Source organism: Pleurodeles waltl, chromosome 4_1 (genome assembly GCF_031143425.1).
Source record: "Pleurodeles waltl isolate 20211129_DDA chromosome 4_1, aPleWal1.hap1.20221129, whole genome shotgun sequence".
NCBI lineage: Eukaryota > Metazoa > Chordata > Amphibia > Caudata > Salamandridae > Pleurodeles > Pleurodeles waltl.
In genome coordinates, this window is record NC_090442.1 from 34661242 (window position 1) to 34685939 (window position 24698).

At 50.8% G+C, this 24698-nt stretch overlaps 1 non-coding gene and 1 pseudogene across 1 annotated transcript; both read left to right on the forward strand.

Annotated features, from left to right (window-relative positions):
- The first annotated feature begins 590 nt into the window (after nt 1-590).
- LOC138286960 (transmembrane protein 168 pseudogene) lies at nt 591-6782 on the forward strand (annotated as a pseudogene).
- Nucleotides 6783-16608: 9826 nt separating this feature from the next.
- LOC138288690 (U1 spliceosomal RNA) lies at nt 16609-16766 on the forward strand. The gene has a single exon (XR_011202540.1). It is a non-coding gene; the product is annotated as a U1 spliceosomal RNA (small nuclear RNA).
- The last annotated feature ends 7932 nt before the right edge of the window (nt 16767-24698 follow it).

Below are 24698 nucleotides of genomic sequence, written 5' to 3' on the forward strand. Positions count from 1 at the left end.
GGGCCATTAATATCTTTTTCAGTGTGGGGTAATCCTCGCCTCTAAGTCATTCATAAAATTGAAAATTGTAAAACAAGATAGCTAGTATTTTTTTTATTTTATGTCGGGCCGAAGGGTTCGTATTATGGTTATTTAAAGCTTTTCCACTGAAGCGACATCTAGTATTGGTTTGTAACAGAAAGACTTTGGGGCATATTTATACTCAGTTCGTGCTGTTTTAGCGTAATTTTGTTTGCCACTAAAACGTAGCAAACTTTGCTCCATATTTATATTTTGATGCTAGACCAGTCTAACATCAAAACATTTGAGTTTGCAACATCTTCTGGATGTGTGAACCCAACTTGCGTGAATGAGATGCAAGGTAGACATTCCTGTCCAAAAAATGCTGCAAACCCATTTGCGCCATATTTATCCCCCAGTGCTAAAATCGTGCACCGGTGCAAGGCGTACCTAAATAATTAAGCTAAGCTTGCTTAGCGCCATTATTTAATGTCTGGGTATGACCAGGCGTTAAGGTACCTGTGAACCCATTTCCATGGTAAGTCCGAGCCACAGCAACACCCCTACCCACACCAAACGGACACTATAGGATGAGGGACCCCATCGCAGGTAAGTAAAGTAAGTATATATATTTTTTTAAGTGCCATTGGGGGCCCTTACATGGGGCCCCCTGCATGGCACAGGGTCTTACGGCCATGCGCAGGGGACAAAGGTCCCCTGTGCTGGCCATTGGGATGGTGGGCATGACTCCTGTCTTTACAAAGACAGGAGTCATTTTTGGGTGGTTGTGCGTCAGGAAACGACGCTAGGCTGGTTAGCGACATTTTTTTTTGCCTCCAACCAGCCTAGTGCCATTTTTTGACTCACAACCTCCTTTTCCTCTTCCGCCACCCCCACCGCCTTGCGTCGTTTTCTTCTCTGGTGGGGGCAGCAAAGATGTAGGGGTTGCCATCTTACATAAAAACAAAAATATGCTACTAAACAAAAGAATAATAAATCGTGATAAAACTCAAATTCTGAGCACAAAACTAGAAAAATGTATTTTGAGAATATATAATATTCAAGCCCTTAAAAAGAAAAAAAGCGATTTATTTGATAACACGCCCAGGTAAATTTACGTTGTCAGTAACTAGCTAATAAATAGCTCTAACATCAGCACAAATCCAAAACTTGTAACCTCAACTCAAATTACAAAATAATCTGTGTACTGGTGATAAAAAAATATAACTCACTAATACTAGTCAACTGTGAAATATCCACGACGAATTAATTGTTATGAATGTCCTTGAATATATAACCACAATCTCTCCTTTCAGTAAAAAAGAAATATCTGTTTCGCCCGTGATCATGAAACGAAAGTGTTCACCGCGGAGGCTTCTGGGTATGCAGATATTTGCAGCGGCACGCGCACGGAGTACACCAAAGCAGGGAACGGGTCCTAATGACGTCCTTCCTCAGCGCGCGCTGTGTACACACTAGGGTGCAGTACCAAATGCCGTCACTAGGTGTCCCTAGTTCAGTCCTTTCTGGAGCTCGTCATTAGGTCCGTCCCTCCCTCCAGTAACCAAACGCAGTACTGCGGCTTGTGGAACGTGGGGGCGTGGCTCTACAGATATCTGCATACCCAGAAGCCACCGCGGTGCGGTGAACACTTCTGTTTCATGACCACTGATGCAACGGAGAACAGGCACGGGTAATACTGACAGCAGTCGCTGTAGTTATGTGTGCAGAAGCATTAATAATGCTCGATAAACGCGGACATTACAAAGTTGCCCTAGCATTACTGAGTTATATATTTTGTACCACCCTTAGAGCACTTTCATCAGTCTGAAGTATTTTTATAAATTGGTCCGTGTGGTTCATCTGCACCGCGTGTGGCGATGATCAGCGGATCGAGTTATTCCAATTTTTGAAGAGTTTTCTGCGTTGAAGAAACTCATGAGCCTGTTAAATAAGAACATCGCATCAAAGAGAGAGTTTTTAAAAAGAAAACGGACCGCTCGGCTGGAGAAAGTCACAGGAAGAGGCGGGGCTTGCTTCAGAGCCTTACTAGGAAGGGGCGGGGCCTGTTTCGGGTGATCTCGCCAGGCTGCTCCCCTACGCGCTGTGCGGGATCCCGCAGCAAAGAGATATCTGCATACCCAGAAGCCCCCGCGGCGAACACTTTTGCCTCATGATCACGGCGGAAACCGACATTTCTTTAATAGTAATTATTCTTATTATTCTTTCAAGTGCAGTTGTAATATTGAATTGAAAAGGACGCTTATAAGCTGTCCCACAATATCTTTCCCATGTGTGCTTTGGCTTCTTGCTTGGCTTGCTTTGTTTCGTTGATAATTCTTATTTTAAGAATGATATGAAAGAAGAAGCAACCAAATGTCCAGACAAATGTCTGCTTATTTCCTCTGTGGCAATAAGGACGCGGCGCTCTTTCGCGGAGCGGATCTGTGGCTGCGCCACATCAGCCCACTTTGCTGACATCAGTAGCGTTCTGGAGCTCACTGCTTTTGCCATTGCCAGCACCACCGCGTTGCTTGAGAAGTCTGTGAGTATCATTTTGTTGATGATCGACCTGCGGGTGAAGTCTTTCCTCGCAATTCCAAACCTGCTGATATTTGGGATTCTTGCTTCTTTATTGTTCTTCCCATCCTTGAAAATTCCTACAAACCCATTTGCTTTGGCCTGCTTCTTCAGCTGCCTGGTTTGTGATCCACTTTTTGATGTTTACTTTAGCGGACTTTCTGTTATTGAACGTTGGAAACCTTACTTGTTCCGTGGTGCACTTTGTCGAAGACTTTCAGTAATTTTTGTTGGGTGTATTGAACTCATTTTCTTTGTACTCTCAACCTTTAAACTGAGCCATCTTAAACTATGGTACTTTGTAATACCAGGATTTTCAATCTTTGGGATTTTTTGGTTAGTATGTCATATTATTTTTCTGATCACCCTTTGGAGCTTCCATACAAAACTAAATGATTGTCACAAAATGTACTTAACACACAAAGCGGAGAATAACAGCCTAGATCGAGTCATGGCTTCTAAAGGAATGCGACATTTCTGCAATAAAGGGATTTTTATGATTGTGTTCCTGATTGTTTTACTGTTGGAATCTATGGCGCATGGCCTTTTTCATGAATTGGGTAATTGTGGAACATGTGTTGGATATGCTATGGTGATTCCCACTAGCTTCTGCAGTCCAGAGGACCAGCCTACCCTTCTTCCACCCGAACATGTGAAAGAATTGAATTGGAGATCTACAGGCATGCTAAATTGCCTTCAGAGGTTTTTTGCTCATCACATTATGGAGACTTGTGGTTGTGACTATTCAACAAGTAGACTTTCGTTGGACACCCTTCATTCCAAGCTTAAATCTTTCTTGGAACTCCGTACAGTTGATGGACCTCGAAATGATACGTATATTCTGTAATACAGTGGACACTCTCACAGCAGTGGAGAATGGGCATTAGCAGGTGGTGAGACGTTCCGTCTGGAAACACTTTTGGAATGGTGGAGGGAAAAGAATGGCATTTTTTGTTCTCGACTAATAATTGTTCTTGATTGTGAAAATTCTCAACCCTGGGTAAAAGATGTGAGAAAAATTTGTAACATTTACATTGCTGTGCAAGGAGCAGAAATGACAAAAATTGTAGATGTTGAGGATGCAGGTTTTCCTCAAATAGGAGATTTCACTAAAGAATGGGTGGAATACAACTGCAACCCAGAAAACAACATCAGCTGGTCTGAAAAAGGTCCTATGGTGAAAGCAGTGTATGGGGTGTCAAGACACTGGATTGACTATTCTCTACATATACCAACAGAAAGTGACATCGCCAAGCACTGGATGATTTATTTTCCACGCATTACATATCCATTGGTACATTTAGCAAGCTGGTTTTGTGGTCTAAATGTTTTCTGGGTTTGTATGACCTGCTACAAATGTTTAAAACAATTAAAAATGAATTGGTTTCTGTAAGGAAATGGCTCCCTGTTGCAATGACCCCCCACTTTTTGCCTGATACTGATGTTGACTTGACTGAGAAGTGTGCTGGGACCCTGCTAACCGGGCCCCAGCACCAGTGTTCTTTCACCTAAAATGTACCATTGTCTCCACAATTGGCACAACCCTGGCACCCAGGTAAGTCCCTTGTAACTGGTAATCCCTGGTACCAAGGGCCCTGATGCCAGGGAAGGTCTCTAAGGGCTGCAGCATGTCTTATGCCACCCTAGGGACCCCTCACTCAGCACAGACACACTGCTTGCCAGCTTGTGTGTGCTGGTGGGGAGAAAATGACTAAGTCGACATGACACTTCCCTCAGGGTGCCATGCCAAACTCACACTGCCTGTGGCATAGGTAAGTCACCCCTCTAGCAGGCCTTACAGCCCTAAGGCAGGGTGCACTATACCACAGATGAGGGCATAGGTGCATGAGCACTATGCCCCTACTGTGTCTAAGCAAAACCTTAGACATTGTAAGTGCAGGTTAGCCATAAGAGTATATGGTCTGGGAGTCTGTCAAAAACGAACTCCACAGCTCCATAATGGCTACACTGAATACTGGGAAGTTTGGTATCAGACTTCTCAGAATAATAAACCCACACTGATGCCAGTGTTGGATTTATTTAAAAATGCACACAGAGGGCATCTTAGAGATGCCCCCTGTATTTTACCCAGTTGTTCAGTGCAGGGCTGACTGGTCTGTGCCAGCCTGCTGCTGAGAGACGAGTTTCTGACCCTATGTGGTGAGGGCCTTTGTGCTCTCTGAGGACAGAAACAAAAGGCTGCTCTGGGGGGAGGTACTTCACACCTCCCCCCTGCAGGAACTGTAACACCTAGCAGTGAGCCTCAAAGGCTCATGATTCGTGTTACAATGCTCCAGGGCACTCCACCTAGTGGAGATGCCCACCCCTGGACACAGCCCCCACTTTTGGCGGCAAGTCCAGGGGAGATAATGAGAAAAACAAGAGGAGTCACCCACCAGTCAGGACAGCCCCTAAAGGTGTCCTGAGCTGAGGTGACCCCTGCCTTTAGAAATCCTCCATCTTGATTTTGGAGGATTCCCCCAATAGGAATAGGGATGTGCCCCCCTCCCCTCAGGGTGTAGCAACTCTCAAGGACAGTAGCCATTGGCTACTGCCCTCTCAGACCTAAACACACCCCTAAATTCAGTATTTAGGGGCTCCCCAGAACCTAGAAAATCAGATTCTTGCAACCTAAGACGAAGAAGGACTGCTGAGCTGAAAAACCTGCAGAGAAGACGGAGACACCAACTGCTTTTGCCCCAGCTCTACCGGCCTGTCTCCCCACTTCTAAAGAAACTGCTCCAGCAACGCGTTCCACAGGGTCCAGCGACCTCTGAAGCCTCAGAGGACTACCCTGCATCTAGAAGGACCAAGAACTCCCGCGGACAGCGCCTCTGCTCCACAAAGACTGCAACTTTGCAACAAAGAAGCAACTTTGAAACAACACACGTTTCCCGACGGAAGCGTGAGAATTTGCACTCTGCACCCGACGCCCCCGGATCGACTTGTGGAGAACAAACACTACAGGGAGGACTCCCCGGCAACTGCAAGCCCGTGAGTAGCCAGAGTTGACCCCCCTGAGCCCCCACAGCGACGCCTGCAGAGGGAATCCCGAGGCTCCCCCGGACCGCAACTGCCTGCTTCAAAGACCCGACGCCTGGTAAGGACACTGCATCCGCAGCCCCCAGGACCTGAAGGATCCGACCTCCAGTGCAGGAGTGACCCCCAGGTGGCCCTCTCCCTTGCCCAGGTGGTGGCTACCCCGAGGAGCCCCCCCCTTGCCTATCTGCATCGCTGAAGAGACCCCTTGGTCTCCCATTGGATTACATTGCGAACCCGACGCCTGGTAAAACACACTGCACCCGGCTGCCCCCGTGCTGCTGAGAGTGTAGTTTTTGTGCTGACTTGTGTCCCCCCCGGTGGCCTACAAAACCCCCCTGGTCTGCCCTCCGAAGACGCGGGTACTTACCTGCTGGCAGACTGGAACCGGGGCACCACCTTCTCCATTGAAGCCTATGTGTTTTGGGCACCACTTTGACCTCTGCACCTGACCGGCCCTGAGCTGCTGGTGTGGTAACTTTGGGGTTACTCTGAACCCCCAACGGTGGGCTACTTTGGACCCAACTTTGAACCCCGTAGGTGGTTTACTTACCTGCAAAACTAACAAACACTTTCCTCCCCCAGGAACTGTTGAAAATTGCACTGTGTCTAGTTTTAAAATAGCTATATGCCATTTGTGTGAAAACTGTATATGCTATTTTGCTAATTCAAAGTTCCTAAAGTTCCTAAGTGAAGTACCTTTCATTTAAAGTGTTACTTGTAAATCTTGAACCTGTGGTTCTTAAAATAAACTAAGAAAATATATTTTTCTATGCAAAAACCTATTGGCCTGGAATTGTCTTTGAGTGTGTGTTCCTCATTTATTGCCTGTGTGTGTACAACAAATGCTTAACACTACCCTCTGATAAGCCTACTGCTCGATCACACTACCACAAAATAGAGCATTAGATTGTCTCTTTTTGCCACTATCTTACCTCTAAGGGGAACCCTTGGACTCTGTGCATGCTATTTCTTACTTTGAAATAGTACATACAGAGCCAGCTTCCTACAGTTTCTACCTGCTGTGTTGGACACAGGACAAGGCTTTAAGCTTGTCAAATCCCATCTGAAATCCAGTGCAACTTGATAGATCTGTAATGTTCTGCCTAAAAGTATTTGTTCTTATTTGTTTCATAAATGTTTAAACAAGGTTCTCTTAAATAGTGAAGCTACCTCATTAGCCAAGTCCTATTTTAATCTTGGCACTCCATGAGACTTATTAAATATTTCACTGTACAAAGTGGTACCATTATATCTAAACTATGTTACTGGATTGTATATAAATATGTAAAACATGTAAATTAAAGATGCTTTTATAAAAAAAAAGGGGGATCCATGCTTAGGTGGTAACACCTATAACTCTCACCTTAGCTCTTGGGAGTGACTGTGCAGTGTTTCTTGCACTACAAGGAGTTTTCGGTCTGTTTGGTCGGTACAGGACAGGTGACATCCAGAGGCACACCGGAACCAGTGGCGAACCAGATAGACCGGTGGCTGAAGGTGGAACCTATGGAATCCATCCCTGAAGAGATGGATACTGGTGCCCCCAGGCCCATGGAAAACAGTATCCCCCCAGTGGACGCCCCGAAACCCAACCCCAACCCCCCAGGAGTGGGCAGCAAGGTGGCAAGTAAGGTGGACCCCCCAATAGCAAGCACCAGTGCTGGGAAGGCTGGTGAGCAGAAGGCCCCAGGGCCAAAGCAGGGGAACCCTGAAAGCCCCACAGCTGCCAAACCAGGTGGTGGAGGGAAAGGTGAGGAGGGAACCAGGCAAGGGACAGCCCCCAAACGCTTCAATGGGTACAACCTTACCCGTGGACACGCCCAAGTTATGCGGTGGGAGGTAAAAGATAAGGCGGGACCCAAGCTAGATAGGGACCTCTTCTTAGATAAGGTCATCAAACCAGCAGGGATCCCAGGGGAGGAGGTGCTGAGCAGCCAAGCATCAGCATCTGGGTGGATTTTCCTCTTGAGTTTCATCACTCACACCTTATACAGGAAGTATTGGGAGTTCTGCCAGGGAAAGAAAGGGGAGAAACCATTTAACTCCTTTAATAAGTTAAGCTTTTACTTAGGGGCCGACGACGGCAGGATCCGTTACCCAGGTCATCCTTTTACCTGCAGGAAGTGTCAAGCAGTGGGACACAAAGGAATGGACTGCCCCGAGAAGTACTGCAGGATATGCAGACAAACCGGACACGAGACGAGCAGAAGCACAGGGAAAAAGGTGTGCAACCTCTGGAGGGACATGAGGGACCTCTTTCAGTCCGCCAGAGAGTGGTGGGAATGGGTGAAGGACAGGTTCCGGAGCTTCTTCCAGGATGCAAGCAGAGCTTCTGCAAGGGAAAAGAAGAGGGATTTCAGGCAGCTGCAAAGCAAACTGCAGTGCCTGTTTAAACTCAAGCTCAGGGGATGGGACGTGGATGACGAACTGGAGGAAACCCAAAAAGGGCTCGGAGAGCACTTCAGGGAGGAATCCAGGAAAATCATCTTCCGGACCAGAACCGAGAACCTTGAGAAGGATGAAAAATGCAACTCATTCTTCTTCAAGAAACTTCACTCGGCCCACACCCTGCTGGTAGAGCTTCGGGACTCGGAGGGCAACCTCCAGAGTGGGAAAGAGCGCGCCATGAGGGTTGTCACCGACTTTTATGGCAAGCTTTACTCACCGAAGTCGCCAGAGAGATCCCAGTCGGATAGTTTCCTAAAGGGCATCTCAAAGACACTGAGGGCCAGATGTAGCAAGCCGTTTGCATGCCGCAAACTGCGAAAATCGCAGTTTGCACCATGCAAACGGCCTCCCGCGATGCACATTCACAAATTGCGAGTCGGTGAATGCGACTTGCAAATAGGAAGGGGTGTTCCCTTCCTATTTGCGACTCGCATCGCAATTCAGAATTGCTTTGTGACCTCGAATGCGGTCGCGAAGCAACTTGCAGTTACCACCAGTGTCACACTGGTGGTAACTCATTCGCAAAAGGGAAGGGGTCCCCATGGGACCCCTTCCCCTTTGTGAATGTCGACAAAAATATTTTTTCAGGGCAGGCAGTGTTCCTATGGACCACTGCCTACTCTGAAAAAAACGAAACCAAATAGTTTCGGTATTTTTTTCATTTTGCAACTCATTTTCCTTTAAGGAAAACGGGCTTCAAAATGAAAAAAAAAAACTGCTTTATTTAAAAAGCAGTCACAGACATGGAGGTCTGCTGACTTCAGCAGGCCACCATCCCTCTGAGTGCAGGGACTCGCTATGGGGTCGCAAAATGCGACCCACCTCATGAATATTTATGAGGTGGGTCTTTGCGACCCCAAAGCGAGTCGCAGAAGGTGTCTGAGACACCATTCTGCATATGCTTTTGCGATTCTGAAATTGCGAGTCACACCAACTCGCAATTTCAGAATCGCAAAAGCATATCTTGCTACATCAGGCCCTGAGTCCGGAAGAGAGAGAGAGCCTGAACGCGCCCTTCACCCTGGAAGAGCTGCACTTGGCCGCCACGACCTCCAAGAGAGGCAAGACCCCCGGTAGTGATGGTCTCCCAGTGGAAATTTATGTCGAACTGTGGGACCTGATCGGGCCAGACTTGCTGGACCTCTACGGGGAAGTGGTGGGCAAGGGCAGTATGCCGCAACCCCTGCGTGAAGGCATGATAACGCTTTTGTACAAACAGAAGGGAGAGAAGGAGGACCTCAGGAACTGGAGGCCCATCTCTTTCCTCAATGTGGACTACAAACTCCTAGCGAAGGCAATAGCCAACCGCCTGAAGAAAGTGATAAAGAAGATAGTCCATCCTGACCAGACCTGTGGGATACTGGGTCGACAGATCGCGGACAGCCTGGCCCTGGTTCGAGACACGATCGAGTACGTCAAGAGCCGAAAGGTTCCGATGGCCTTGGTCAGTCTGGACCAGGAAAAGGCCTTTGACCGCGTCTCCCATGAGTTCATGGACCGGACACTCAGAGCGCTGGGACTGGGCGACTTCTTCCATGACGTGGTGACCGCAATGTATAGAGACACCTCTAGCACAGCGTTGGTCAATGGATGGAAAACCAACCCCTTCCCCGTCCGGCAGGGCTGTCCACTCTCACACCTTCTGTTCATTTGTGTTATAGAGCTCCTCGCCGAACGCATCAGACAGAACAGGGACATCAGAGGAGGGACAGTGCCAGGAAGCAAAGGGAAGGGCGAAGTAAAGTGCTCCCTCTACATGGGCGAGGTCTCAGTATTCTGCACGGACGGGTGCTCCATAAAAGAACTTGATAAGACTTGTATCGTGTTTGGGAAGGCGTCAGGAGCAAAGATAAACAGCGCCAAGTCAGAAACGCTACTCCTCGGTCACTGGACCTCCACCACAGACCCACTGCCATTCCCCATCAAGCAGGACTTCCTGAAGATCCTTGGAGTCTGGTTCGGCGGAAAAGGCGCAGCGGAAAAATCATGGGAAGAAAGACTGGCGAAGACGAAGCAGAAGCTGGGACTCTGGAGCCTCCGGAAGCTGACGATCGAAGGGAAGTCTTTGGTCCTGCGGAACGAGACCCTGCCAGTGCTCCAGTACGTCGCACAAGTGTGGCCAGTGCAGCCTCGAACGGCCAAGGCCATCACGAGAATAATCTATTTCATCTGGAACTCCAAGATGGATACAGTGAAGAGGAAGGTGATGTTCAAAACCCACGACAAGGGAGGCAAAGGAGTGCCGGACAGCGCCACCATCCTGAGGGGAACCTTCGTATGCCACTGCGTGAGGAACACCCTGAGATCATAAGACGAAAGCCATGTCAGATTCCTGGTGGCACGTTTTTTCCTGTTGCCAAAGTGGAGGCGACTTGGATGGGCAGAGTGGGAGAGCGCTGTCCCCTACAACTGGGAAACCCCATGGTTTTACAAAGAAGTGGAGAAGTTCATTAAGGAGCACGGTCTGGTGGCAATCGCCCCGACGCAGTGGACTCCAAAGATCGTCCAACGACAGATCCGTGCGAGGGACGTCAGCAAGCCAATCAGTACCCTCTCCTCTGCCACAGCGGACCACATCTGGGGAAACGTAGCCTCCAAACACCCGACCAACCAACACAAGGACATTGCGTGGATGGTCATCCATAGAGGCCTGCCAGTGAGAGCCTTCATGCACGCAAGGGGGCTCAACCGATAGAAGTCCTGCCCAAGAGAATGCACCGCAGATGAGACAACCTACCATCTCTTCCGGTACTGCGCCTATGCCCAGGACCTTCTGAAGGCCCTAAGCACAGAGCTTGGGGCCTGGATACCAACAACACTGCATGCATCACTGCAGACTCAGTAATGTATGGTTTGTTCCCCATTTCCCACGCACTCGGAGACCTCCATGGCTGCTGGAGGCTCCTGTGCTGCTTTAAAGATGTTCTTTAATTTTCCAGAAACCGCCTGGAAGTAGGGAAGAAGGAGACATCGACCCTGGGCTGCCGGAAGATGATCCACAGTCTCTTGCGTGACTACGCAGCACTGGACGGATCGGACGACAACAGCGACGACGAAACCTGAAGGGGCCCACCCCAGAGGGACCACTAACCTGTTGCCTCCTTTTTCTCTTCAGGACCCGAAAGGCGAAAGGAGAGGGCTCAGATGAAGACAGGTGTAGTAAATGTAAAATGATGTAATGTAATGTTTTGATTTTGACTAATGTGACCTTTTTCCTTAACAGGTAAAAGGTCAAAGAGATAGCTTGTGCACATGTTGTCAAGCTTGTTACCTACAACTTACGATCAAATCAGTATTTGTGTATGGTGACGATTGTACGTAAAAGAACCAAAGCATGAGTTCTAAAAAAAAAAATTGCATGAATAAATAATGCCGCGCAAAGAAATATAAATTAGGCTCTGTGCATAGTGAGGACCAAAGAGTAACATTTGTAATATTTATAGAGTTTCGCAACAAAGGAATCTGATGGATGGGAGAAGAGAGTGCGCTGTGAACTTCACTCTGAAAGAGTGACATTAGATAACGAGGTGATGCGGGTTCAACTGAGAGGATCAGTTTTCACTGCTGTGAGCGCCGGTCGGAGGAGTTCAGAGCTCGGGCCCTCACGCCCTGACACCAGCCACGCGCTTCTTTCCAGAAGGGCGGACTCCAAGGGGCAGAGCCTGTCAGCGAAGGCTGCTACAACCCAGAAGCTACCCAGAAGCCATCGCGGCTCATCACCACGAAGGGAAGCAGACACTTGTTTATCACTGATAGGAGTAACTTTAGTTGTATATTGTAGGGCATTTGTGATATTGAATTAAAAACAGGCATCTTAAAGTTGGCCTAACATTAGCGGGTTATAGTTGTATGAGCTGGAACCTCTTAAATCTAATAAATATTTAGCATTTACTTTGATTGTATAAGATATATTGAAGTGGAGTGTGTTCTTAAGTAGCCTTGTCACAGTGTATAAACAGCTAATTACTCTGAATTGATAGTATTTAAGCCCAAGTTAAACTCCTAAACACTAATTAAGATGGCTATTTCATTGTTTTCCATAAATATGAGAAGTATCAGAGACAAGCGCAGATGTGCTAGCACCTTGAACTTTCTTGTCAGCCAGGAATGTGATGTGTGCATGATTCAGGAATGCTCCATCCCTTTTGCAGCTTCATGCACACACCTAGAACAGCAGTGGACATTTGGGCCTTCTTTTTGGTCTTGGGGGAACAGCAGTAGGTCTGTAGGAGTCGCTACCTTAGTCAGAGGGAGGTGCTTCACAATGGAATCGGTCACCGAGCTGGAAGGCGGCAGGGCCCTTGTCATTGACGGCTCATGGGCAGGAGAACCGGTTAGACTGATCAATGTGTATGCGCCTTCTGATGTAGGTGAGAGACGGGAGCTGTTCCAGCGCCTCAGACAGCAGCTGGTCACCTCCAGAACAATCATGATGGGTGGGGATTTCACTGTATACTAGAAAGTGGTGGTCGATGTGGGACCAGGGCTGGGAAAGGATGGATAGATGATGCCGCAAAACTCCTGGCGAGATGGTGGGTGAGGCCTCCCTGACAGACGTGATTGGATCCATGGGTCCGGATGCCAGGAAATTCACCTGGAGCCGCCCTGATGGATCTCTGCGCTCCAGGATAGACTTAGGCCCGTATTTATACTTTTTGACGCTAAACTGCGCTAACGCAGTTTAGCGTCAAAAATTTTTGCGCCGGCTAACGTCATTCTGAAGCGCCATGCGGGCGCCGTATTTATTGAATGGCGTTAGCCGGCGCAAGCAGACCGGCGCTGCCTGGTGTGCGTGGAAAAAAACCACGTACACCAGGCAGCGCCGGCGTTGGGAAAAATGGCGTTAGGGCGTCTTAAAAATGGCGCAAGTCAGGTTGACGCTAAAAAATCGTCTTAACCCGATTTGCGCCATTTTAAACGACGCCCAGACGCCATTTACATGACTCCTGTCTTAGTAAAGACAGGAGTCATGCCCCCTTGCCCAATGGCCATGCCCAGGGGACTTATGTTCCCTGGGCATGGTCATTGGGCATTGTGGCATATAGGGGGGCACAAATCAGGCCCCCCTATGCCAAAAAAAATATATATAAAAAAAAAAAATTATACTTACCTGAACTTACCTGAATGTCCCTGGGGTGGGTCCCTCCATCCTTGGGTGTCCTCCTGGGGTGGGCAAGGGTGGCAGGGGGGGTCCCTGGGGGCAGGGGAGGGCACCTGTGGGCTCATTTTGAGCCCACAGGCCCCTTAACGCCTACCCTGACCCAGGCGTTAAAAAGTGGCGCAAATGCGGTTTTTTTTGACCCGACCACTCCCGGGCGTGATTTTTGCCCGGGAGTATAAATACGACGCATTTGCGTCGCCGTCATTTTTTTAGACGGGAACGCCTTCCTTGCATCTCATTAACGCAAGGAAGGCGTTCACGCAAAAAAATGACGCTATTTGCCCATACTTTGGCGCTAGACGCGTCTAACGCCAAAGTATAAATATGGCGTTAGTTTTGCGCCGAATTTGCGTCGAAAAAAACGACGCTAATTCGGCGCAAACAGAGTATAAATATGCCCCTTAGTTTTCACCTCGAAATCAGTGAGGGTCAGGCAACACTCCATGGTGACAGTGCATTTCTCTGATCACAGGGCTATCCGGTTCCAGGGGGAACTAACAGGAAAGTTCCTGACAGGTCCAGGCACCTGGAAACTGAATAGTTCTCTGCTGGGGAGAGAGGATGTACAGGAGGAGCTGAGGAGGACTTACAGTGAGTGGCAAGACATGAAAGACACCTTCCAGTCCATAGGGGAATGGTGGGAGTGGGTGAAAGGCAGGATTCAGGATTTCTTTAAGAACGTGGGCAGGAAAGTAGCAAGGGGGAGGAAGAGGGAGTTCAGTAGACTGCAGCAACAGCTGCAGGAACTGCACGACCTCCAACTCCGGGGATGGGACATCATGAACCCTCTGGAAGCAGTCAAGAAAGAGCTGAGCGAGCACTTTCATGAGGAATCCAGGAGGATCATCTTCCGTTCTAAGGTGGAGAATCTGGAAAAGGGGGAGAAATGCAACTCCTTCTTCTTTAAGAAAATCCACTCTGCGCACACCCCTCTGGTTCAACTGCGCAACAGGGAGGGAATTTTCTGTGACACCAAGGAAGACATTAGGAAGGCTGTGACAGACTTCTATGGGGACCTCTACTCAGAGAAGAGGTCAGATGGGGATCAGGGAGAAAGGTTTTTGGCAGGTATCCCGAGAAAGGTTTCCACACCAGCAAGGGAAGTCCTCAACGCACCCCTCACTCTGGAGGAGCTACACATTGCAGTTGAATCCTTCAAGTCAGGAAAGACACCAGGCAGTGATGGTCTACCAATTGAATTCTACACTTCACAGTGGGACCTAGTGGGACCAGACCTTCTGGAGCTGTATGAGGAGATGGAGCAGGAGGGAGTCATGCCCCACACATTAAGGGAAGGAACGATCGCGCTCCTGTATAAACATAAGGGGGAGAGATGTGACCTCAAGAACTGGCGTCCCATCTCTCTCCTGAATGTGGACTACAAGATCCTGGCAAAGACAATGGTGAATAGACTCAAGAGCGCTATGGGAGAGATAGTTCACCCAGACCAGACCTGTGGGGTTCCAGGACGCAGAGTAGCGGACAGCCTAGCACTGATCAGGGACACGATCCAATACATCACAGACCGGAATATCCACGCTGAGCTGGCTGTCTCGATCAGGAAAAGGTCTTTGACTGCGTCTCCCATGAGTTCATGGAGAGGGTACTGCAGGGTTTTGGGCTGGGGGAGCGCTTCTGCAATTATGTTAGAATAATGTATACAGACATTTTCAGTTCAGTCATGGTAAATGGTTGGAAAACAGACCCCTTTCCTATCAGGTCTGGGGTAAGACAAGACTGCCCGCTCTCGCCCTCTTTGTTTGTTTTGGTTATAGAGCTACTCGCGGAGTACATCAGGAAGAACCCGAACATCAGAGGGATCCCGACACCAGGAGACGCAAAGAAAGAAGTCAAGTGTTCGCTGTACATGGACGACGTCACACTCTTCTGCACGGATGGGAAATCGGTCCAGTCCCTGCTGGAGGCATGCAAGGACTTTGGCAAAGCATCAGGAGCAAAGATCAACGTGTACAAATCACAAGCAAAGCTTTTTGGCCGCTGGGACCTATGTAACGGGCCTCTCCCTTTCCCCGTTGAGGCAGGACTGGTAAAGATCCTCGGTATCTGGTTTGGGGGACCAGGAGCGGCGGCAAAAAGCTGGAACGTACGCCTGGCCAAAGTCAAGCAGAAACTGGGCTTTTGGAGCCTGAGACACCTGAGCATTGAAGGAAAGGCTCTGGTGCTCAGGAACGACGCACTGCCCGTGCTGCAGTATGTGACACAGGCCTGGCCACTCCTGGCCAACGTAGCACGGGCTGTGAACAGCATGGTTTTCCACTTTGTTTGGCACTCAAAGATGGACAGGGTGAAAAGGACAGTCATGCACAAGGAGCATCGCAAGGGAGGGAAAGCAGTCCCTGACATCCCGACAATCCTCAGAGCCTTCTTTGTGTGTGGCTGCGTCCGAATAACCCTGACGAACGAGAACAAGGATCACTCAGCTTACAAGGTCTTCCGCTTCTTCCTGCTCCCAGTATGGAGAAGACTGGGATGGGATAAGTGGGAGAATGCAACAATGTTCAACTGGGACCTCCCCTGGTACTACAAGGAGATTGAGAAGTTTGTGGTGGAATTTGGGCTGAACTGTGTCACACCAAGCCTATGGAAGCCCAGGACAATCCACAGACTAATCAGGTCCAGGGACACCACAGAACCAGTGAGCGACCTGCCACCTGCGACAGCAACAAGGGTGTGGGAAAATGTATCCTCCCCATCCCTAACCAACAGACACAAAGACATTGCATGGATGGCCGTGAAAGGGGGACTGCCAGTCCGGTCATTCATGCACAGCAGGGGCCTGTGCCCACACAGAGAATGCCCAAGGGGATGCCCTGCAGAGGAAACTACATACCATCTGTTCTGGGCCTGCCCCTTTGCCCAGAGACTGCGGGGAGCCTTAAAACAAGAAATGGAAGCCCACATCCCATACCCAAACATCACTCACCACTCTGTGCTGTATGGGCTGTTTCCAAAGACACACTCAGTGGAGGCTATCCAAGGATGCTGGAGAATCCTCTGCTGCATAAAAGACATCCTCTTGTATGCCAGGACCCGACTGGTGACCAACGGGGAGGTGGTGAGCAGGGAAGCGTGCCGCCGAATGGTACTCAACCTGCTGAGAGACCACACAGACAAGGACAACAAGGAGGGTGAGAAGGAGAAAGAACTGTAAACCCTAACCCCTCCTTCCCACTGAACTCCCCACACTGCCCCAAGAAACCAAACCCCCTTTACTACTTATTTCATATGTAAACTGACTGTGTTGTTAAAATGTGATTTGAAACAAAGTTGAAGTGGACTGCCCTTCCTAAGGGAAGAGGTACCACTCTTTAAAAACCTATGTATCGCCTACTTAAAGCACTTAATAAAGGTTTTTGAAACTTAAAAAAAAAAAAAAAAAAAAAAAAGGTGATTCTCCCAGGGTGAGGCTCATCCATTGCACTTCGGATGTGCTGACCCCTGCGATGTCCCCAAATGCGGGATACTCGACTGCAGAATTTCTGGTAGTGGGGGACTGCGTTCGCGCTTTCCCCTGATCTTTGGTGTCAAGAAAAGAAAAAGTTGGTCTGCAGCACACTTAGCCATTGTTCCAGCTTCCTTCTGGGGGCTGCAGGAAGCTGGAAATAGGGCTGGGCAAGGGGGAGTGGCATGCAAATTTAGGAGTCTGGGGAGTGCTGGGATAGCTGCCGCCTCCCACACAGGGGGCCTACCCAGAGAGAGGAAAGTAGGCCCGGGATAGGTGACAGGTCGGTCCCTTTCAGCTGCGCCCCGGGCCTGTGGACTGGCTGCCAGCCTGTAGCCCTCACCCTTGCCTTCCCAGGCTCAGCCTCTGGTTGAGGCCCCCAGGCCTGGGCCCGGCGAGGGTTCTGCCGCGTTTGGGAGCGTTCGGGGAAAGCGTGAGGGGCTCAGGGCGAGAAACCCTGGCCCCACACAGGCCTTTTCCCTGGCCTTGGCCAACAAAAGCGCTGACTAGCCCTAGAGTAGGGCTTAGCAGCAGTTCTGTAGGCTCAGAAGCCTCCAACTCTGCTTCTGGTCCTGCTTTCCACCTGGTGAGCCCACCTGTCAGCTTGCTTGCTCTACTCTACGCTTGCCCCAATTCTCAGCAATGGACAGGATAGTGAAAGCAAAGCCCTGATTGGCTCTGCTGGAAGGCGTGGTCATGCAGATTTTGCTGGCCGGCCGAGGCTTGTGGGAAGCAGCTTTGGCTAGGCAACCCCATGCCCAAAGGGACTGAGGGGCCTTGGCTGGTCACTTTGCGCCCCCACGCCCATGTTCTGCCCCACCTCAGGCCATGCCTCTGTGGATGCCACCCTCGCTCTGCAGGGAGATGCCAAGCAGGCCCCCCTTGCCCTGTGCCCTTCCAGCTCATACTTACCTGGCAGGGGAGACACCACGATCACCCCGTGCCTGCAGTACCTTTAGTGTCCACTAGAGGTCACTGTTCTGCCAAAGAACTAACTGGTGCTATATGCACACAAGGGCACTTTTAAGTGCTATTACTGGAGCTGTATCCTGCTGAAGATACCTGCCTGCTGAAACCTGCCTGCCTGCTGTGGACCTTCACCTGCCTGCTGTGGACTTCGCCTGCCTGCTGGAACCGCCTGCTGTGGACTCTCACCTGCCTGCTGGAGCTGCTTGCCTGCTGGAGACCCTTCCTTGCCTGCTGGAGCTGCCTGGATACTGAGGCCTGCCTGCCTGCCTGCCTGCCTGCCTGCTGAGGGGATCCCCTGCCTGCCAAGCTTCCCTGCCTGCCTGAAGGGAACCACTGCCAGTCACCAGGAGCAGGCCTGAGGAGTACCTACCTGCTGCAGCTCCCTGAAGGACCCTTCCCAAGGCACGCCGCAACAGCAAGGACAGGATGAGCAGACCGCTGAACCCCTGGTTCCACAACACGGTGAAGATGCAGAGGAAGGTGGAATCGGACAGCTCCACACCAGAGCTGAGCAGAAAGACTTTCACAGATTTGCTGGTGACCAAGATGGGGTTCACAGCAGCAGAGATTTGGTGCATAATGTCAGATGCACCCAAAGGCACTTACCTGCTGACGTTCATGTCGGAATCAATCTGCAGGAGATACTGGCAGATGTGCTGGTCAAGACGGGACGAGAAACCCTTCGCCGACTTCCACCTAGAGTGCCAACTCGTGTTGGAGGTGAAGAGGATGACCGTGCATGTCTACAACCCACATGTCAACATCCAGGACCTGACCACCTTCCTACGCCGACACTGCACAGTGACGAGAGAACCCTCCCGCAACCTGGACAGTGATGGCATATGGGATGGTAAATGGACAGTCATGGTGAAGCTGAAAGAGGACCCGGCCGTCCCGGATGGAATCCATCACCCTCCTTCAAGCTTCTCCCTAGGGCGCGACTCGGGCTACCTCTACTACCCCGGGCAGCCCAGACTGTGCAACAAGTGTAGTAAACCGGGCCACACCGCTAAAGATTGCACAGTGCAAGTGTGCAAGAACTGCAAAAGAGAAGGACACACAGCCAGGGCATGCAAAGAGGAAGCCCCCTGCAACCTCTGCGGTGCCGTGGGCCACCGTTTCAAAGACTGCCCGCAAAGAGCCAAGTCCTACGCCCAGGCGGCCAAACCTCCTGGGAGAGAGGCACAGGAGGAGGATGCCATGGCCAGCCTTCCAGTCCCAGCACCCAGAAAGACCAAGGAAACTGGGAGGAGGAAAGGCCCCAGGCAGGAGCAAGTCAAACCTGACCAAGGCTCCACCCCAGTCCTGGTGGAGCCACAGAGCACAGAAGAAGGAATGCCTGCCATCCCTGAGAGTATGCCAACAGACAACGCTCCCCAACTCACCTCTGAGAACCAGGAAGAAGAACCCTGGAAAAAACAGGAGCGCAGGAAAAGGAGGCACAGTCCCCCACAAGTAACAAAGAAGACCAGGAAGAAACACCTGAGCAACCACAACCCCAACTCCGATCCAGAGGAGTCAGAAGAAGAAGAACAAACAGGGAATGAGGGTCCAGATGACCAACTGGAGCAAGTCGCCAGAGTTCTGCCAAAGAACTACCTGGTGCTATATGCACACAAGGGCACTTTTAAGTGCTATTACTGGAGCTGCATCCTGCTGAAGATACCTGCCTGCTGAAACCTGCCTGCTGAAACCTGCCTGCCTGCTGTGGACCTTCACCTGCCTGCTGTGGACTTCGCCTGCCTGCTGGAACCGCCTGCTGTGGACTCTCACCTGCCTGCTGGAGCTGCTTGCCTGCTGGAGACCCTTCCTTGCCTGCTGGAGCTGCCTGGATACTGAGGCCTGCCTGCCTGCCTGCCTGCTGAGGGGATCCCCTGCCTGCCAAGCTTCCCTGCCTGCCTGAAGGGAACCACTGCCAGCCACCAGGAGCAGGCCTGAGGAGTACCTACCTGCTGCAGCTCCCTGAAGGACCCTTCCCAAGGCACGCCGCAACAGCAAGGACAGGATGAGCAGACCGCTGAACCCCTGGTTCCACAACACGGTGAAGATGCAGAGGAAGGTGGAATCGGACGGCTCCACACCAGAGCTGAGCAGAAAGACTTTCACAGAGTTGCTGGTGACCAAGATGGGGTTCACAGCAGCAGAGATTTGGTGCATAATGTCAGATGCACCCAAAGGCACTTACCTGCTGACGTTCATGTCGGAATCAATCTGCAGGAGATACTGGCAGATGTGCTGGTCAAGACGGGACGAGAAACCCTTCGACGACTTCCACCTGGAGTGCCAACTCGTGTTGGAGGTGAAGAGGATGACCGTGCACGTCTACAACCCACATGTCAACATCCAGGACCTGACCACCTTCCTACGCCGACACTGCACAGTGACGAGAGAACCCTCCCGCAACCTGGACAGTGATGGCATATGGGATGGGAAATGGACAGTCATGGTGAAGCTGAAAGAGGACCCGGCCGCCCCGGATGGAATCCATCACCCTCCTTCAAGCTTCTCCCTAGGGCGCGACTCGGGCTACCTCTACTACCCCGGGCAGCCCAGACTGTGCAACAAGTGTAGTAAACCGGGCCACACCGCTAAAGATTGCACAGTGCATGTGTGCAAGAACTGCAAAAGAGAAGGACACACAGCCAGGGCATGCAAAGAGGAAGCCCCCTGCAACCTCTGCGGTGCCATGGGCCACCGTTTCAAAGACTGCCCACAAAGAGCCAAGTCCTATGCCCAGGCGGCCAAACCTCCTGGGAGAGAGGCACAAGAGGAGGCTGCCGTGGCCAACCTTCCAGTCCCAGCACCCAGAAAGACCAAGGAAACTGGGAGGAGGAAAGGCCCCAGGCAGGAGCAAGTCAAACCTGACCAGGGCCCCACCCTGGCCCTGGTGCCACAGAACACAGAAGAAGAAATGCCTGCCATCCCTGAGAGTGTGCCAACAGACAACGCTCCCCAACCCGCCTCTGAGAGCCAGGAAGAAGGACCCTGGACAAAACAGGAGCGCAGGAAAAGGAGGCACAGTCCCCCACAAGTAACAAAGAAGACCAGGAAGAAACACCTTAGCAACCACAACCCCAACTCCGATCCAGAGGAGTCAGAAGAAGAACAACAAGGGAATGAGGGTCCAGATGACCAACTGGACCAAGTCACCAGAGTGCTGCAGGAGATGAGGGCGCTAGCCAGCGTCATGGAAGCATCCCCACCACCATCGCCAGCAATAGCTGAGAAGGAAGAGACCTCCATGGAGGAGGAAGAGCCAGAGACCAGCCACGTGGGCGAGCCAGCCTCAGAGAAGCACCAAGCAACGGTGGCCAAGACAACAGCCCCCGCGCCGGAGACCCGCCAGGAGCCTGACCAGCCCTGTAAGTAGCCTTGTCACTGTGTAAAAACAGCTAATTACCCTGACTTGATAGTTAGTATTTAAGCCTAAGTTAAACTCTTAAACACTAATTAAGATGGCTATTTCATTGTTTTCCATAAATGTGAGAAGTATCAGAGACAAGCGCAGATGTGCTTGCATCTTGAACTTTCTTGCCAGCCAGGAATGTGATGTGTACATGATTCAGGAATGCTCCATCCCTTTTTCAGCTTCATACACCCACCTAGAACAGCAGTGGGCATTTGGGTCTTCTTTTTGGTCTGGGGGGAACAGCAGTAGGTCTGTAGGAGTCGCTACCTTAGTCAGAGGGAGGTGCTTCACAGTGGACTCGGTCACCGAGCTGGAAGGCGGCAGGGCTCTTGTCGTTGACGGCTCATGGGCAGGAGAACCGGTTAGACTGATCAATGTGTATGCGCCTTCTGATGTAGGTGAGAGACGGGAGCTGTTCCAGCGCCTCAGACCACAGCTGGTCACCTCCAGAACAGTCATGATGGGTGGGGATTTCAACTGTATACTAGAGAGTGGTGGTCGATGTGGGACCAGAGCTAAGGAAGGATGGATGGATGGTGGTGCGAAACTCCTAGCGGAGATGGTGGGTGAGGCCTCCCTGACGGACGTCATGGGATCCATGGGGGCGGACGCCAGGAATTTTCACCTGGAGCCGCCCGGATGGATCTGTGCGCTCCAGGATAGACTTTGTTTTCACCTCTAGATCAGTGAGGATCAGGCAGCACTCCATGGTGACAGTGCATTTCTCTGACCACAGGGCTATCAGGTTTCAGGGGGAACTAACAGGGAAGTTCCTGACAGGACCGGGCACCTGGAAACTGAATAGCTCTCTGCTGGGGAGAGAGGATGTACAGGAGGAGCTGAGGAGGACTTACAGTGAGTGGCAAGACATGAAAGACACCTTCCAGTCCATAGGGGAATGGTGGGAATGGGTGAAAGGCAGGATTCAGGATTTCTTTAAGAACGTGGGCAGGAAAGCAGCAAGGGGGAGGAAGAGGGATTTCAGTAGACTGCAGCAACAGCTGCAGGAACTGCACCACCTCCAACTCCGGGGATGGGACGTCATGAACCCTCTGGAGGCAGTCAAGAAAGAGCTGAGCGAGCACTTTCATGAGGAATCCAGGAGGATCATCTTCCGTTCTAAGGTGGAGAACCTGGAAAAGGGGGAGAAATGCAACTCCTTTTTCTTTAAGAAAGTCCACTCTGCGCACACCCCACTTGTTCAACTGCGCAACAGGGAGAGAATTTTGTGTGACACCAAGGAAGACATTAGGAAGGCTGTGACAGATTTCTATGGGGACCTGTACTCAGAGAAGAGGTCAGATGGGGATCAGGCAGAAAGGTTTTTGGCAGGTATCCCGAGAAAGGTTTCCACACCAGCAAGGGAAGTCCTCAACGCACCCCTCACTCTGGAGGAGCTGCACATTGCAGTTAAATCCTTCAAGTCAGGAAAGACACCAGGCAGTGATGGTCTACCAATTGAATTCTACACTTCACTGTGGGACCTAGTGGGACCAGACCTTCTGGAGCTGTATAAGGAGATGGAGCAGGAGGGAGTCATGCCCCACACATTAAGGGAAGGAACGATTGCGCTCCTGTATAAACATAAGGGGGAGAGATGTGACCTCAAGAACTGGCGTCCCATCTCTCTCCTGAATGTGGACTACAAGATCCTGGCAAAGACAATGGTGAATAGACTCAAGAGCGCTATGGGAGAGTTAGTTCACCCAGACCAGACCTGTGGGGTTCCAGGACGCAGAGTGGCGGACAGCCTAGCACTGATCAGGGACACAATCCAATACATCACAGACCGGAATATCCACGCTGCGCTGGTCTGTCTCGATCAGGAAAAGGCCTTCGACCGCGTCTCCCATGAGTTCATGGAGAGAGTACTGCAGGGTTTTGGGCTGGGGGAGCGCTTCTGCAATTATGTTAGAATAATGTATACAGACATTTTCAGTTCAGTCATGGTAAATGGTTGGAAAACAGACCCCTTTCCTATCAGGTCTGGGGTAAGACAAGGCTGCCCGCTCTCGCCCTCTTTGTTTGTTTTGGTTATAGAGCTACTCGCGGAGTACATCAGGAAGAACCCGAACATCGGAAGGATCCCGACACCAGGAGACGCAAAGAAAGAAGTCAAGTGTTCAATGTACATGGACGACGTCACCCTCTTCTGCATGGATGGGAAATCGGTCCAGTCCCTGCTGGAGGCATGCAAGGACTTTGGCAAAGCATCAGGAGCAAAGATCAACGTGGACAAATCACAGGCAAAGCTTTTTGGCCGCTGGGACCTATGTAACGAGCCTCTCCCTTTCCCCGTTGAGGCAGGACTGGTAAAGATCCTCGGTATCTGGTTTGGGGGACCAGGAGCGGCGGCGAAAAGCTGGAACGAACGCCTGGCCAAAGTCAAGCAGAAACTGGGCTTTTGGAGCTTGAGACACCTGAGCATTGAAGGAAAGGCTCTGGTGCTCAGGAACGACGCACTGCCCGTGCTGCAGTATGTGACACAGGCCTGGCCACTCCTGGCCAACGTAGCACGGGCTGTGAACAGCATGGTTTTCCACTTTGTTTGGCACTCAAAGATGGACAGGGTGAAAAGGACAGTCATGCACAAGGAGCATCGCAAGGGAGGGAAGGCAGTCCCTGACATCCCGACAATCCTCAGAGCCTTCTTTGTGTGTGGCTGCGTCCGAATAACCCTGACGAACGAGAACAAGGACCACTCAGCTTACAAGGTCTTCCGCTTCTTCCTGCTCCCAGTATGGAGAAGACTGGGATGGGATAAGTGGGAGAATGCAACAATGTTCAACTGGGACCTCCCCTGGTACTACAAGGAGATTGAGAAGTTTATGGTGGAATTTGGGCTGAACTGTGTCACACCAAGCCTATGGAAGACCAGGACAATCCACAGACTAATCAGGTCCAGGGACACCACAGAACCAGTGAGCGACCTGCCACCTGCTACAGCAACAAGGGTGTGGGAAAATGTATCCTCCCCATCCCTAACCAACAGACACAAAGACATTGCATGGATGGCCGTGAAAGGGGGACTGCCAGTCCGGTCATTCATGCACAGCAGGGGTCTGTGCCCACACAGAGAATGCCCAAGGGGATGCCCTGCAGAGGAAACTACATACCATCTGTTCTGGGCCTGCCCTTTTGCCCAGAGACTGCGGGGAGCCTTAAAACAAGAAATGGAAGCCCACATCCCATACCCAAACATCACTCACCACTCGGTGCTGTATGGGCTGTTTCCAAAGACACACTCAGTGGAGGCCATCCAAGGATGCTGGAGAATCCTCTGCTGCGTAAAAGACATCCTCTTGTATGCCAGGACCCGACTGGTGACCAACGGGGAGGTGGTGAGCAGAGAAGCGTGCCGCCGAATGGTACTCAACCTGCTGAGAGATTACACAGACAAGGACAACAAGGAGAGTGAGAAGGAGGAAGAACTGTAAACCCTAACCCCTCTTTCCCACTGAACTCCCCACACTGCCCCAAGAAACCAAACCCCCTTTACTACTTATTTCATATGTAAACTGACTGTGTTGTTAAAATGTGATTTGAAACAAAGTTGAAGTGGACTGCCCTTCCTAAGGGAAGAGGTACCACTCTTTAAAAACCTATGTATCGCCTACTTAAAGCAC